This window comes from Aquarana catesbeiana, linkage group LG11 (assembly GCF_042186555.1).
Source record: "Aquarana catesbeiana isolate 2022-GZ linkage group LG11, ASM4218655v1, whole genome shotgun sequence".
NCBI classification, from domain to species: Eukaryota; Metazoa; Chordata; class Amphibia; order Anura; family Ranidae; genus Aquarana; species Aquarana catesbeiana.
The window spans coordinates 169,213,149-169,230,749 of NC_133334.1; the positions used below are offsets into that span (position 1 = coordinate 169,213,149).

General features: G+C 44.3%; 1 protein-coding gene across 1 annotated transcript in view; it reads left to right on the top strand.

Annotated features, from left to right (window-relative positions):
* The window catches only part of NRN1L (neuritin 1 like), an 806,791-nt gene that overhangs the window by 56,217 nt on the left and 732,973 nt on the right, over nt 1–17,601 (top strand). The gene's annotated exons all lie outside the window — the stretch shown is intronic.

Below are 17,601 nucleotides of genomic sequence, written 5' to 3' on the forward strand. Positions count from 1 at the left end.
ATGAGCACATCTCCCCTGTCCAGTGATCTCCCCCTGCGTATAGTGCGGTCTCTCTCAGGGCCGGACTGGCCTACCGGGATACCGTGAGATTTCCCGGTAGGCCGCCTGAGTTGCGGCTGCAGTGCTCCCCTCCTGCTCCTGTGTGTCACGGAGCTGGCTGGATCTGTGTTCGGCGGCCGCGCTGTAACACGGTCCCGCCCCCCTAGACCGGCTTGTGTGATAGTGGATAGAATCAGTGTTCCGCCTATCACACGAGCCGGTCTAGGGGGGCGGGACCATGTTACAGCGCGGCCGCCGAACACAGATCCAGCCAGCTCCGTGACACACAGGAGCAGGAGAGAGGGATCCAGTAGATGCCCGCCCGTACAGTCCGCCCTGTGTGCCTGTATAGGAGGATCGGCAGGGGGGCGCATATAGAGGAAATTAGCTTTCTATATTCCTCCATGCAGCCGCTGAATACTTGCAGGAGGGAGAGGAGGAGAATCAAGTATTCAGCGGCCCCCACAGTGCTCTCCAGCCCCCCATTCTCCGCACCCCTGTTTTCGGTCCCCCCTGGTGCTCTCAAGCTCCACCCATCGCTCTCCAGCCCCCCCCCGTGCTCTTTGCCCCCGTGCTCTCCACCCCTGTTTTTTTTTGGCTCCCCCTCCAGTGCTCTCAAGCTTCCCCCCCAGCACTCTCCTCTCCCCACCCCTGTACTCTCCACTCCCCCCTGCATTTTGCCCCCACCCATGTGCTCTCCAACCCCCGCCAGTGCTCTCCAGTCCCCCGTGCTTTCCACCCCTGTTCTTTCTGGCCCCCACTGGTGCTTTCAAGCTCCCCCCATTGCTCTCCACTCCCCCCTGCTCTTTGTACCCCCCAGTGCTCTCCACCCCTGTTTTTCTGCCCCTCCCCCACTGGTGCTTTCAAGCTCCCCCCATTGCTCTCCACTCCCCCCTGCTCTTTGTATCCCCCAGTGCTCTCCACCCCTGTTTTTCTGCCCCTCCCCCAGTGCTCTTCGCCACCCCACACTCTTAGCCCCCACAGTGCTCTCCACCTCTGTTCTTTTTGGACCCCCAGTGCTCTCAAGTCCCCCCCCCAGCGCTCTCCGCTCCCCATCTCTGTGATCTCCACTCCCCCCTGCTCTTTGCCCCCACCCATGTGCTCTCCAACCCCGCCAGTACTCTCTGCTCCCCCTTCTTTCCAGCTCCCACCCAGTGCTCTCCACTTCCCCAGGACCAGAGGACAGGCTGACTGGGGCCGGAAAATGAGGATGGCTAAAGGTGCAGGTGGCCAGGGACCACTCCATCTCACAGCAAACAGATCCTCTGGAAGGAGCACTGTCCCCATCCAAAACGAGAACAGACCCTGCCTGCTGTTGGCCATCATGGATATCCTGCTGGCATGCAAGGTACCGTACCGAGCATCAACAACACACCTTCCCACAGACAGGGACTGCTGACTGGGCCATGGGGCACAGGAGGGGCTGCAATGATGGGCACAGTGAAGCTGCATTCCTGGGCACAGTGAGACTGCATTTGATGGGCACAGTGAGGCTGCATTGATGGGCACAGTGAAGCTGCATTGATGGGCACAGTAAGGCTGCATTGATGGGCACAGTGGGGCTGCATTTGATTGGTACTGATGAGGCTGCATTTGATGGGCTCTGGTGAGGCTGCATTTGATGGGCACTGGTGAGGCTGCATTGAGCTCCTGTATCATGTCTGCAGTCTCTGACCATCTCCTGTATCATGTCTGCAGTCTCTGAGGGAGTCTGCAGAGGAGTCAAGAGTGGGAGCACCGCCGGGACGGTGCACCTGAGAGGAGGTCAGTGACAGCACCGCTAGGCCAGTCTGAAGGGGGGGGGTCACTGATGTAAGGGGGGAGTGAATATGATAATGTAAGGGGGCACCGATATAAAGCACAGCCTTATATCAGTAACCCACCCCCCCTTACCTTAGTGTATTCTTTCTGCGGAAGGTGGTTCCCCCCCCCCTCCCACGTTCTGAGTTCCTGGGGTCCCCCTTGATGATTGATCACTTACCACTTTTAACTGGAATTTGCTTTTATTTATATATATATAAAGCCCTATGTGATTTCATATCTGTCTTATCTATATATAATACACTCTTCAAATGTGCATTTTATGGTTTTCCCTTTCATGAACAAGAAATCAATGACGTTATGCTGTTGCGGTAGTATAATAATGCTGTGGGGCTGGTATGAAATTTTTTCCAGGGCTGGATGTTATTCCCAGTCCGGCCCTGGTCTCTCTGTACTCTGGGACTCACCCGACCAGAGGAAGCAGGGATCGATCTTTCTGTGTCCTCATGCTGCTGGAGCGGCGGCCATTCCTCATCCTCCTCTCTCCCCGGCGCCGCGTCGCCATCTTGAGAGCCCCAGGCATAATGGGCCAATCTTTCCCCTGGTGTTTTTGGCCATGGAGGCCCATACTTCACCATCCCCTGAGGCTTTCCAGAGGGTACTCCACTCATGCCCCAGCGGTCCAGGGCAAAACGCCGGCTTTAGCTCACAGGATTAGGTCAGGATCTAGAATCTGCAGGGAGAGCTCCTCTCCAGACGTCCTCACATGCTGCGCGCCGGCTCCGCCCTCTCTGCAAATTCAATGTTAATACATATATTAATAAGAGTATAGAAATCTGACACCATCATTTTTTAAAGCAGGTGACAGACATTTATGGCCACTACTGTCAATTGATATGTATACATCTTCTTAGGATAAAATTCTTTATCAATCATAACATCTAGTTAACATCATTAATATTAGGACACTAAATATTTTTAAAATTAATTTACCTGACGGTCACATCCGGTTCTTCCAGGATGGAAGACCCAGCTTGGTCCTCATCAGCCTCTGCTGGGGTGGAGGGAAGGGTGCATTGAAGGGTGGAGGGAAGGGTTGAAAGTGATGCCCTGGTTTCAGTCTGGTCATCAAGAAAACGTAGTTTATTGTAGTACTACAGCCTGGGTACATATACATCATCTGCTGATGCTCCTGATCTCAGGGAATTCTGGATCTTGTTATTCTCTCTCTTATACATATTTCTCAAGATCCCAATTTTCTGTAACAAAATCTCCATGGTTGCTTCTGGGATGAACGTCTGCACAAATGTCAGAAGTCTCTCCAGCGTTGACTTCCTTACGTGTTTTAGGTAATATTGGGGGTGTTTGACCTCCCACAAATTCCTCATCTCCCTGTACTTGTCAATAAATGCTGACAGAAATTCTGGCTCTTTAACCACTTGAGCCCCGGACCATTATGCTGCCTAAGGACCAGAGGTCTTTTTCCAATTTGGCACTGCGTCGCTTTAACTGCTAATTGCGCGGTCATGCAATGCTGTACCCAAACGAAATTTGCGTCCTTTTCTTCCCACAAATAGAGCTTTCTTTTGATGGTATTTGATCACCTCTGCAGTTTTTATTTTTTGCGCTATAAACGGAAAAAGACCGAAAATTTTGAAAAAAAATGATATTTTCTACTTTTTGTTATAAAAAAAATCCAATAAACTAAATTTTAGTCATACATTTAGGCCAAAATGTATTCGGCCACATGTCTTTGGTAAAAAAAATGTCAATAAGCATATATTTATTGGTTTGCGCAAAAGTTATAGCATCTACAAACTAGGGTACATTTTCTGTAATTTACACAGCTTTTAGTTTATGACTGCCTATGTCATTTCTTGAGGTGCTAAAATGGCAGGGCAGTACAAAACCCCTCCAAATGACCCCATTTTGGAAAGTAGACACCCCAAGGAAATTGCTGAGAGGTGTGTTGAACCCATTGAATATTTATTTTTTTTGTCCCAAGTGATTGAATAATGACAAAAAAAAAAAAAAAAGAAAATATTTACAAAAAGTTGTCACTAAATGATATATTGCTCACACAGGCCATGGGCCTATGTGGAATTGCACCCCAAAATACATTCAGCTGCTTCTCCTGAGTATGGGGATACCACATGTGTGGGACTTTTTGGGAGCCTAGCCGCGTACGGGGCCCCGAAAACCAATCACTGCCTTCAGGATTTCTAAGGGTGAAAATTTTTGATTTCACTCTTCACTGCCTATCACAGTTTCGGAGGCCATGGAATGCCCAGGTGGCACAAAACCCCCCCAAATGACCCCATTTTGGAAAGTAGACACCCCAAGCTATCTGCTGAGAGGCATATTGAGTCCATGGAATATTTTATATTTTGACACAAGTTGCGGGAATGTGACACTTTTTTTTTTTTTTTTTTTTTGCACAAAGTTGTCACTAAATGATATATTGCTCACACAGGGCATGGGCATATGTGGAATTGCACCCCAAAATACATTTAGCTGCTTCTCCTGAGTATGGGGATACCACATGTGTGGGACTTTTTGGGAGCCTAGCCGCGTACGGGGCCCCGAAAACCAAGCACCGCCTTCAGGATTTCTAAGGGTGAAAATTTTTGATTTCACTCTTCACTGTCTATCACAGTTTCGGAGGCCATGGAATGCCCAGGTGGCACAAACCTTTTTTTTTTTTCTTTTTTCAATTTTCAAAACTTTGTGACAAAAAGTGAGGTCTGCAAAATACTCACTATACCTCTCAGCAAATAGCTTTGGGTGTCTACTTTCCAAAATGGGGTCATTTGGGGGGGTTTTGTGCCACCTGGGCTTTCCATGGCCTCCGAAACTGTGATAGGTAGTGAAGAGTGAAATCAAAAATTCACGCCCTTAGAAAGCCTGAAGGCGTAGCTTGGTTTTCGGGGTCCCGTACACGGCTAGGCTCCCAAAAAGTCTCACACATGTGGTATCCCCGTACTCAGGAGAAGCAGCAGAATTTATTTTGGGGTGTAATTTCATATATTCCCATGGCATGTTTGAGCAATATATCATTTAGTGACAACTTTGTGCAAAAAAAAAATTGTCTCTTTCCCGCAACTTGTGTCGCAATATAAAATATTCCATGGACTCGACATGCCTCTCAGCAAATAGCTTGGGGTGTCTACTTTCCAAAATGGGGTCATTTGGGGGGGTTTTGAACTGTCCTGGCATTTTATGCACAACATTTAGAAGCTTATGTCACACATCACCAACTCTTCTAACCACTTGAAGACAAAGCCCTTTCTGACACTCATTGTTTACATGAAAAAAGTTATTTTTTTTTTTGCAAAAAAATTACTTTGAACCCCCAAACATTATATATTTTTTTAAAGCAAATGCCCTACAGATTAAAATGGTGGGTGTTTCATTTTTTTTTTTCATACAGTATTTGCGCAGCGATTTTTCAAACGCATTTTTTGGGGAAAAAACACACTTTTTTAAATTTTAATGCACTAAAACACACTATATTGCCCAAATGTTTGATGAAATAAAAAAGATGATCTTAGGCCGAGTACATGGATACCAAACATGACATGCTTTAAAATTGCGCACAAACGTGCACTGGCAACAAAATAAATGCATTTTTAAAAGCCTTTAAAAGCCTTTACAGGTTACCACTTTAGATTTACAGAGGAGGTCTACTGCAAAAATTACTGCCCTCGATCTGACCTTCGCGGCGATACCTCACATGCATGGTGCAATTGCTGTTTACGTTTGACGACAGACCGCCGTTTGCGTTCGCCTTAGCGCGAGAGCAGGGGGCGACAGGGGTGCTTTTTTTTTTTTTTTTTTTTTTTTCCTTATTATTTTTTTGCTTTTTTATCTTATTTTTAAACTGTTCCTTTCATTTTTTTTTTTTTTAATCATTTTTATTGTTATCTCGGGGAATGTAAATATCCCCTATGATAGCAATAGGTAGTGACAGGTACTCTTTTTTGAAAAAATTGGGGTCTATTAGACCCTAGATCTCTCCTCTGCCCTCAAAGCATCTGATGACACCAAGATTGGTGTGATAAAATGCTTCCCCAATTTCCCAATGGCGCTATTTACATCCGGCGAAATCTAAGTCATAAAATGCTCGTAGCTTCCGGTTTTTTAGGCCATAGAGATGTTTGGAGCCACTCTGGTCTCTGATCAGCTCTATGGTCAGCTGGCTGAATCACCGGCTGCATTCTCAGGTTCCCTGTTGAGACAGGAGAGCCAGAGAAAAACACGGAAGACGGTGGGGGCAGGGGGGGGCATTCCCTCCCACGGCTTGTAAAAGCAGTCTAGAGGCTAATTAGCCACTAGGATTGCTTTTACATGAAAGCCGACCGCTGGCTGAAAAGAATGATACCAAGATGATACCTAAACCTGCAGGCATCATTCTGGTATAACCATTCAAAGTCGTGAATGGCGTACCTGAAGACAAAAAAATGGTTAACAATAAAGCACAGTAAACGGTAAAGTATAAAAAATTGCATACCTGAAAAGCAAACATGATAAAACATAATAACAATAAAACATTGCAGAATAGAATACAGTAAAAAAGAGCAGAACAAGAGAGAGAGAATAGAGAGAGAGAGAACAATAAAACGACAACTATTTTTTTTTATTTTATATATATTTTTTTTTTTTTTTACACTTTTTTTGTAACTAACTTTTATAACGGTAACAGGTTCCAGGTTCGGGTCTCTCAAAATGCGATGGCATCTTGGGAGACCCTGTGAAAGTGTGCCTAGTCTGTGCAATGCTGTACCCTACGCTAATACTCAACTAATGAATGGTAGCGTTCAAAACATTCACCAATGCAAAGACCAGGATTGTCAGGACAGGAGGGACAATAATAGAGGGTGTCACACCTATATTCGCGCTTGCTGCAGACATGACATCTTTTTTGGGGGTTCGTTGGGTAGGGGTACTCGGGAGGACATAAAGAAAATGCCTCTCATGCAGCCGACTGCATTTGGTTGGGGATGTGAATGGGGGAAGTACGGGCTCTGCAGAAGTGGTGGGTTCCCAATTAGGATTGGCGAATGCAGCAGGAAGGGCACTATGGGCACGACGGGCCTGTGTTTGTCTTCTTCTTGGTGGCAGCGGGACACTACTTGTGCTTGCCACCTCACCAGCTTGAACTGCACTTATGGGACTCGCCACGTCACCAAGTGTTACTGCAGTGCTGGTTTGACTACGACCGGGGTGTACTAGGCTGCTGGTGCTTGACAGTTCAATAAAAAGCTACCAAAAAAACTGTTAGCGATTGCAGGGATCAGGCCTGACTCTACGAACGCTGCAGTTATGCGTTAAGTGTTTTGTAAGTGACAGTGATCGATCGATACTGCACTTGGGTGGGCTGGGCCGGGCGGAGGGGCAAAATGCAGGTGCTAGCAGGTATCTGGGCTGATCCCGCTAACACTGTGTTTTTGGGAACCCTAAACTGCTGGGGACGCCAGTATAGATCTGATCGGATCAGATATTAATCCGTTCAGATACTATACCACTAAGGGAGGTGTACGGTGCGTGCGTGGGTGTTAGCGGTACTGGCGCTAATCTGACGCTGCTTGGGGCTGGTGCTTGCCAGTTCACCAAAATACTACCAAAAAAACTGTTAGCGATCGCAGGGATCAGGCCTGACTCTGCGAACGCTGCAGTTATGCGTTTAGTGTTTTGTAAATGTCAGTGATCGATCGATACTGCACTTGGGTGGGCTGGGCTGGGCCGGGCGGAGGGGCAAAACGCAGGTGCTAGCAGGTATCTGGGCTGATCCCGCTAACGCTGCGTTTTTGGGAACCCTAAACTGCTGGGGACGCTAGTATAGATCTGATCGGATCAGATATTGATCCGATCAGATACTATACCACTAAGGGAGGTGTACGGTGCGTGCGTGGGTGTTAGCGGGACTGGCGCTAATCTGACGCTGCCTGGGGCTGGTGCTTGCCAGTTCACCAAAATGCTACCAAAAAAACTGTTAGCGATTGCAGGGATCAGGCCTGACTCTGCGAAAGCTGCAGTTATGCGTTTAGTGTTTTGTAAGTGACAGTGATCGATCGATACTGCACTTGGGTGGGCCGGGCGGAGGGGCAAAACGCAGGTGCTAGCAGGTATCTGGGCTGATCCCGCTAACACTGTGTTTTTGGGAACCCTAAACTGCTGGGGACGCTAGTATAGATCTGATCGGATCAGATATTGATCCGATCAGATACTATACCACTAAGGGAGGCGTATGCTGCGTGCATGGGTGTTAGCGGTACTGGCGCTAATCTGACGCTGCCTGGGGCGACGCATATCACCGCCGGGCGATCAGGGGGCTAAACCTTTATTCGGTAATAAACGGCGGGTGCCCTGACACTATAAAAAATAAACAAACTAACCAGCGTCACCCGTAACAGTTATACGGTGATCAGTGGTGAAAGGGTTAACTAGGGGGCAATCAGGGGGTTAAAACATTTATTAGGTAGTATATGGGGGTCACTGACGCTATAAAACGCTGACGGCGAACCTAAATATTTACCTCACTAACTAGCGTCACCAGCGACACTAATACAGCGATCAGAGAAATGATCGCTTAGCGACACTGGTGACAGGGGGTGATCAAGGGGTTAAAACTTTATTAGGGGGGGTTAGGGGGGTATCCTAGACCTAAAGGGGGGTAATACTAACTGTCCCAACACTGTAACTGTCACAAACTGACACCAATGCAGTAATCAGAAAAAAAAAAAAAAAAAAACTGCTGGTGACGGGGGGGGGGGGGGGGGGGGTGATTGGGGGGGGATCGGGGGGGGGGGGGATCGGGGTGTTTAGTGTGCCTGGCATGTTCTACTGTGTGTGTGTGTTGTGCACTCACATACCTGTCTTCTCTCCTCGGGCCGGAACGGAAATTACCGAGCCGAGGAGAGATGACATCATTTCCTTTGCTGCTGTTTAGCATACAGCAGCAAAGGAATGTTCTCATTGGCCGGCGGCGATCGCGAGGGGGGGCCACGAACGGATGGCCTCCCCCTCACCTCCGATCGCCGGGGCACAAAAGACGACCGCCTCTGGCACCCCACCCGCGGAAGGCAAATCACGTATATGTATGTGATTTTGCCTGTCCGTGCCACCTTGCCGATGTAAATCAGGGTGAGGCGGTCGTCAAGTGGTTAAATGTGGCATTCATGTTTTCTGTACAAGATAGACACAAGACAAAAACACTTATGTTTCAGCTAAACCCTCATCATCTTATCCCAACATAGGCCTCATCAATCTGTAAGCCATATAGGCTGCTTGCTACAAAGTTAAAAATAATAAAAAATTAAAATTACCTTAGTTTATGGCGTTCTTAGGATAAATTGTGTCGTACGATCTACACACAGAACGTACGTACGACACAATACGTAATAACGTTTTATACACTGCGCATGCGCGAAACTCCGCCTGCTTTGCCCGCCCATGACATTCTTTTTTATGCATATTTTCAGCCCCCTTGTCTCTACGCACAGAACGTATGTTTGAGACATGCGTAATAACTCTTTTTTATACACTGCGCTTGTGTGAAACTCCGCCTGCGTCGCCCGCCCCTGACGTTCTATTTTAAAGCATATTCTCCACCCCTTGTCTCTACGCACAGAACGTACATACGACACATACGTAATAACTCTTTTTATACACTGCGCATGCGTGAAACTCCGCCTGCGTCGCCCACCCCTGATGTTCTTTTTTACCGAATATTCTCCGCCCCTTCTCTCTACGGTGCATAGTAGGAGGAACAATGGCGGAGACATATCAGGTGTGTACTACCTCAGGTAGTGACGAAAGCCCAGAACCCGGAATGTCTCGATCTGGGAAACAGAAATTTAAGGCCTCCAATATGGCCTTTAAAGAGATGGTGGAGATGGTGGCAATTTTGCGAAAAAATTACTATGATGGGAAGTATGGACCGTACACCCGGCCTAATTTCCGAAAAGCCAAAATAATGGCGAAGGTAGTGAAGACATTGCATCTTCGTTTGGGGTACGGCGCTCGAAAGATCAGATTCGGAAAAGATGGTCCAACCTCAAACTCCGGGAGCCGGATCAGTACAGACGGATCCGTAAAGTGCTTAAAAAAAGTAAGTACTTGTCGTGTGTTCATATTCTGTTTATTACCTTGTATACTGCTCCATCTGCTTTTCTTTAACGTACGAGTTTAGATCGTTTTAAACAATCTTACTAAACATCGTTACATATATATACACACACCTATATATCTATATATATAGATATATCTATATATAGATATGTATATTATATGTGTATGTATATATATATAGAGAGAGAGAGAGAGAGAGAGAGAGAGAGAGAAAGAGATATATAGATATATACATGTATATTATATGTGTATATATATATATTTGGGAAATCAGCCCAAGCCCCACAGAGGATGTTGAGGAAGGAGAGGTGGGCGACATGGGCACCCCACCAGGTGAGTGTCTGACACACCAGCTTATGGTAAGGTAATCTATGTATGGCTGCATATTTCTAAACACATCTTTTTTTCCTTCAATTTTAGGTCTGGTTGACCCTTTTAGCACAGACAGTGCACAACGCCTAATTGGACAGCTAATGGCCTGGAATGGGGATATTGATTTAATGCGTAATCGGCTGGATAGTATGCAGCAGGAAATGAAGAACATGATCGATGTTTTGGGAAGAATCCAAATTCCCTTTTTCAACAAAAAAAACATCGATCATGTTCTTCATTTCCTTGTTTGCTGACCCCATTCTGGGCCTTTTCTTTTATAATATTAAAATTCTATGCCTGTTTCCCAAAATTTTAAATTAAAAAATGACTGTTTTTTTTTTAAACAAAATTTAAAAATATAGAGGCCTGTTTGTAAAAAAAAAAAAAAAAAAAATATATATATATATAGAGAGAGAGAGAGAGCGAGAGAGGCCTGTTTGTAAAAAAAATTAAAAAATATAGAGGCCTGTTTGTAAAAAAAAATAAAAAAATATAGAGGCCTGTTTGTAAAAAATAAAAAAAATATAGAGGCCTGTTTGTAAAAAATAAAAAATAAAATATATATAGAGGACTGTTTTTTTTTTTTTAAATATATATATTAATATTGAGGCCTGTTTGTTAAAACCAAAAAATATAAAATAATGTAAAAAGCTTAAACCTAATTATATTGTTAAAAAATTAGAAATATATATATATATATATATATATATATATATATATATATATATATATATATATATATATATTTGACAATCACCATTTTTTACAAACGCACAAGTGAATGTGCACAGATTAATAAAACATCTGTTAGTAATGAACAAGATGTGTGGCTTCTTCTTTCAATGCTCAATATCAGTTTTGTAAGTTATTAGTTGTTTACAGTGACAATGGTCCTTATTTACTAAAGGAAAATACACTTGGCACTACAAGTGCTCTAGGATAACCTAGGAGAAAGCCAAAAAGAAAGGCAAGCAATAAATATAATTCAAGATTTGATCTGATCAAGATTTTTTATTTTAAAAAATTAAATATTCTGTGGCATTGCAATGGCCCCCCACCCATAAAATAATCTACATATTGATCCTGAACTTGACGGGCACTTTGGGGGGCCAAGCCAGTACGGACAGTATCCAGGCCCGTCAGAGGATTCTCACTAATAAGTCCGGCCTCAGGCCCAACTGATAAAATATAATTGTTGGAATGTTTTCTTAAAAAGTTGTGCAGGATGCAGCACGCTAGAATAATGTAATCCAGTTTGTATGCCGCCATGTTTATAGCTGTCTGAAACAGGCGGAACCGGCTGGCCAGAATCCCAAAAGCATTCTCCACAACTCTTCTCGCTCTGGCCAGCCGGAAATTAAAAACCCTCCTCTCCGGGGTGAGGGCCCTTTGGGGGAATGGCCTCATGAGGTGCTTGCTCAGACCGAAGGCTTCATCTGCTATGAAGTCAAAGGGGAGTCCTTCCACATTATTGGCATCAGGTGGCAATCCCAGGCCACCACTCTGGAGACGCTGGTAGAACTCTGTCTGGGCAAATACTCCTCCATCTGACATCCGGCCATTCTTCCCCACGTCCACATATAGAAATTTATATTGTGCCGACACCACCACCATTAAGACAATACTATGGATCCCGTTTTAATTAAAATAGTATGGTGGTGGCACGATGTAGACGTGTTTCCCATCTATAGCCCCTCCACAGTTGAGAAAGTCCCAAAATGGGATGCCACAGTCTGCCATTCCTGTGGCGTTGAAGAAAACTGGGGAATCAAACAAGAAACAAAAAATCAGTAATTTTGAAAAGAACATTGCAAGAACATTACACTTAAAACATTATTGCCCAGCATCAGTATAACATTAATAATTGAAATATTTTTTAATAAATAATATCTAAAGGCCTACTTATCAGATTGCTCACCCTCTCTGATGGCACATTGTTAAATTTTAGGGGGGGTGAAATTATAAATCAAGTTTAAGAACACGCAGGGTTTGATTTACTAAAGGCTACAAGACTGTGCACTTTGAAAAGTGCAGTTGTTGCAGTCTGCAAGTGCAGTTGCTCCAGAGCTTAGTAAATGAGGAAAGGTAAAGGCTTCATGTTGCAAGGAGTACCCAATCACATGCAAGGGCAATTAATCCAAAAACTTTGTGGCTTTCACATGATTGGATGATGGAAATCAACAGAGCTTCTGCTCATTTACTAAAGCCCTGGAGAAAATGCACTTGCAGAGTGCAAATGCATTTTGCAAAGTGCAACATATATTTGCTTTTTTGTAAATCAACCCCACAGAACATTATACCAAATTATTAGGGGGGAGGGGATTGTATATCGAGTTAATGACACACACACTATTTGGATGAATTGTGGGGGGGGGGGATTGTAAATCGAGTTAATGACACACACGCTATTTGGATGAATTGTAGGGGGGGAGGGGATTGTAAATCGAGTTAATGAGATTTAAGAGCATTAAAAGATTACAGCATGCATGAGGACAAAAAGGGGACATTCACACTATATTGCAATGATGGTAAGTAGTGTTTGAGTAAAGAAATACATTACATTATCAAACATTAAATAAAATAACATGTGATGCTAATAAAGGATAACAATTCTTAGCTTAATATAGTCCTTCTGCAGGACCTGAATGATGGCAGAATAGGTCTCCGGGATAATGATCCCCAGAGCCTGGGGGGAGATGCCTGTCGAGAACTTAAGGTCCTGCGGGCTTCTCCCCGTCGCCAAGTAACGCAAGGTGGCGACTAGCCTCTGCTCCGGAGTGATGGCTTGCCTCATGCAGGTATCCTGCCTGCTGATATAAGGGGTGAGCAAAGCCAACAAACGGTCAAAAACGGGGTCTGTCATCCGGAGAAAGTTCCTGAAATCCTCAGGATTATTCTCACGGATCTCACGGAGCAATGGCATGTGACAGAATCGGTCACGCTGGAGCAACCAATTCTTCGTCCATGAACTCCTCCTCACCCTGTTCATGGACTGGTCTTGAGCTGAAGAATGAACTACAGCACCAAGCACATACAATGCACGAGCTCTACAACGAGTACGTACACGTAACATGGCTTCAAATCGGTCGGCTGGTCAGAACGCACTTAACAGAGCGCACTGAAGAACAGCAAGGCCTGTGAAGAGCGACCTGAAAATCAACAACGAGTGGACAATAAAACACTGATTGCTCAATGCGAACTGACCACACGCACTGAAAAGCAGATACAAACCTCACAAGAACAGACTGAACAACAGTTAAAACGAACTGAAAAATACGAGTCTCACAAGAGCGAATCGTCTCTCACCAAACTTCTACTAACACGAGATAAACACGAGATTAGCAGAAGGAGCCCAAAGGGTGTTGTACGGGCTATTGAACGTCCGTTTTATAGTCTCGTCGGACTTGGTGTACGTCACCGCGTACTAGGCTGTCGGACTTTTGTGTGATCGAATGTAGGCAAGTCCGTTCATTAGAAAGTCCACCGCAAGTCTGTCGAAAGTCTGTCGGACAGGCTGTCGGACTTTTGTAGTTGAAAAGTCCGACTGTGTGTACGTGGCATAACAGTGCTTTATTAGCATAAACAGAGGGTGGCCCTCATTCATGTGGAAAGAGCTAGCGGGGACATCATAAATGACCCCCAGGGTGAGAATCGCACAGCGCCAGGCCGCTGCGGGACAGCGGCAAGGCGTCATGCAGGTCTAGCCCTCCGGCGCAAACAGTCGCAAAACACAACAGCCCAAGAATTCAAGGACTGGTAGGGCATGCAACATAACAAGGGCCCGTCATCCACCCCACAAGAAGGGGGGGAGAGGACGGGCCCCCATGCGCCGGGCGGGGATGAACTGAGCCACAGCGAATAGGACAGAATGGCCATGAGTATATTGCCAAATTATATATATAATATATATTGCTTTGTGTATTGAGTCCTGGAAATTAAGTTGCATTTAAGTCAGCAATCCATCGGACCTCCCTCTGGAGCAAAATCTTGTTCCAGTCACCACCTCTAGTGTCTGGATGGACCCGATTGAGGATGGTGAATGAAACATGGGGGAATCTACCCGCATGATGATCTCGTACATGTCGCCACAGAGGGAGGTCCGGGTTCGCATATTTCATGCTGGTGATGTGACGTGCTGCTCTTTAGAAAATTCTAATTTAATTTTTGCCAATGTAAAAACATCTGCATTGGCAGGTTAATAGATAAATCACTCCAGACGTTTTGCAATTAGCATAGTATTTAGGTCTATGCATTTTTCCATTCGGTAATATAAATTGTGGTTGTGTGTTCATATAGCGACAGACTGTGCACCCACCACACCTAAAAGTACCAGGTCTTTTGCAGATATCTGATCGAAAGGTACCTGTATATTCCCTTTTGACCAAATGGTCCTTTAATGAACGTCTGAAGGTAATAGTAGGTGTTGCTGATATGTGAGTTTTTAAACTTGGATCAATTTGTAGTAGAAGCCAATGTTTTTGTAAAATTTGTTTGATAGCTTTATGCTGTTTATTGTAAATGGTTATCAGTCTGGTGACGGCTTTTGGAGTGTCAGATGTTTTCTTGGAGAATAGTATATCATGTCTCATTTGACCACGTGCACGTCTAAAAGCCTTTTTAAGGCAAGTAGATGAGTATCCCCGGTCTAGAAGACGATTTTTAAGTAAATTTGCCTCTCGAATAAATAAATAAATTCAATTTCTGTAGAGCAGTTGCGTCTGAGCCTAAGGTACTGCCCATAAGGAATGGACAGAACCAGGGGCTCAGGATGCGAACTGGACGCATGCAAAATAGTGTTCCCAGTGGTCTCTTTACAATAGAGACCAGTGGAGAGTGAACCATCTGCCGATTTCATGATGTTTAAATCCAAGAATGTAATGGATGTGTCACTAAAAGTCATGGTGAAATGACGATTAAATGCATTATTATTCATCGCACATATGAAAGCTTGCAAGTTCTCTGGTGTGCCATCCCACACCATCAGTACATCATCTATATATCTGAACCATGCTGCAACATGGGCAGTATAGGACAATAAATTTTCATCAGCCAGAAGAGACTGCTCCCACTCCCCCAGGTACAGGTTGGCATATGATGGGGCACAACAAGTTCCCATCGCAACCCCCTGTACCTGGAGGTAGTGGGATCCATCAAACAAAAAAATGTTGTGGGTCAGAATAAAACCTAACGCTTCCAATAGAAAGTAATTTAATTTGCGATCATCTTTGTGAGATTGTGATATGACGTGTTTTATTGCTGAAAGACCGAGGTGATGGGGAATGGAGGTATATAAGGCTTCTACGTCAATAGCAACCAGAAAGGTGTGAGGTGAAATCTGTAATCCTTCTAAATTTTGTAATAAATGGATGGTGTCTTTGATGTATGAAGACAGACCAGCAACGAAGGGTCTGAGGTGACTGTCAATTAATTTACTTAAATTTTCAGTTATAGAACTGCTGCCTGAGATAAAGGGATGTCCTGGAGGACTCTTTGCATTTGTATGTGTTTTGGGGAGACAGTATAGAGTAGGAATGCGAGGGTAAGGTGTTTTAATATATTCCCAGACATCCTTGTCAATGGCCCCATTACAGAAGGCACCATCTACCAGGTCATAAAAAGCATCATTGAATTTATCAGTAATGCTTTTTGAGATTGGTTTGTACCAAGATTTGTTGGCAACAACTTTTCGACACATTACTACATATTGCTCATTGGTCATAATGACAATATTTCCTCCCTTGTCAGATGGTTTAATTGTTAGGGAGTACTGTTTTTTTAAAGATTCTAATGCAGCATGTTCATCTTTGGTGAGATTGCTACAATGCGAGAATGGTTTTAATTTGCAAATTTCTACTGTAGTTGAGGCTATAAAAGCCACTAAGTTGGGATTACCAGAAAAAGAGGGAAATTTGTCAGACTTTTTAAAAATGTCTTTGTACCTAACGAGGGAGATGATTCTTTGGAGATATGAGCCTCCAACAGGGCTTCAATATCTACTGAATCAATAAGGTCACTAGGATCTTCAGGTGTTTTTTAGCAAACTCCATGCGGGCTTTCATGTGTCTTGCACTGAGGAGAGGCTTCCGTCGGGCCACTCTGCCATAAAGTGCCGACTGGTGGAGGGCTGCAGTGATGATTGACTTTCTACAACTCTCTCCCATCTCCCAACTGCATCTCTGGATCACAGCCACAGTGATCTTTGGGTTCTTCTTTACCTCTCTCACCAAGGCTCTTCTCCCCCGATAGCTTAGTTTGGCCGGACGGCCAGCTCTAGGAAGGGTTCTGGTCGTCCCAAATGTCTTCCATTTAAGAATTATGGAGGCCACTGTGCTCTTAAGAACCTTAAGTGCAGCAGAATTTTTTTGTAACCTTGGCCAGATCTGTGCTTTGCCACAATTCTGTCTCTGAGCTCTTCGGGCAGTTCCTTTGACCTCATGATTCTCATTTGCTCTGACATGCACTGTGAGCTGTAAGGTATTATATAGACAGGTGTGTGGCTTTCCTAATCAAGTCCAATCAGTATAATTAGACACAGCTAGACTCAAATGAAGGTGTAGAACCATCTCAAGGATGATCAGAAGAAATGGACAGCACCTGAGTTAAATATATGAGTGTCACAGCAAAGGGTCTGAATACCTAGGACCATGTGATATTTCAGTTTTTCTTTTTTTAATAAATCTGCAAAAATGTCAACAATTCTGTGTTTTTCTGTCAATATGGGGTGCTGTGTGTACATTAATGAGGAAAAAAAATGAACTTAAATGATTTTAGATTTTAGATTTTTAGATTTTTGGGTTTAAAATAGGAGAAAAAAAAAGGAAGTAAAAAAGACCAAATATAGATTTTAAACCTTCATATCGAGACCGGGTTTTCTCCAGAGGTGCATGTACCAGAATGGAGAGTACAATTAGAATTACAATCACAAGATGCCATAATTAATAACATTAGCATAATAAACAATAATGTTCACATAAATGCATGATTTTGTCCTAACTCAGGCATTGTCAATGAAGGCATTAATTTCTATATCAACGTTTAGGCCAAAGGGTCTAAGACATCTCATTTTGTATATCCAACTCATTTCGAGTTTGGAAATAGCCCTCCTCTTCGGTCTGCCTCTCCACGGTAATTTAAGCTTGTCTATCCCTATCAGAGAGGTACCCTTAGGATTTTGATGGTGCACTTCTAGATAGTGTCTAGAAACAGGATGACCTTTAAAGCCTCTCCTAATATTCCCCAAGTGTTTGTTCAATTAGAGACTGGAGAACCTGCCGCTTGTGTTATTTTCACACCGCTCCT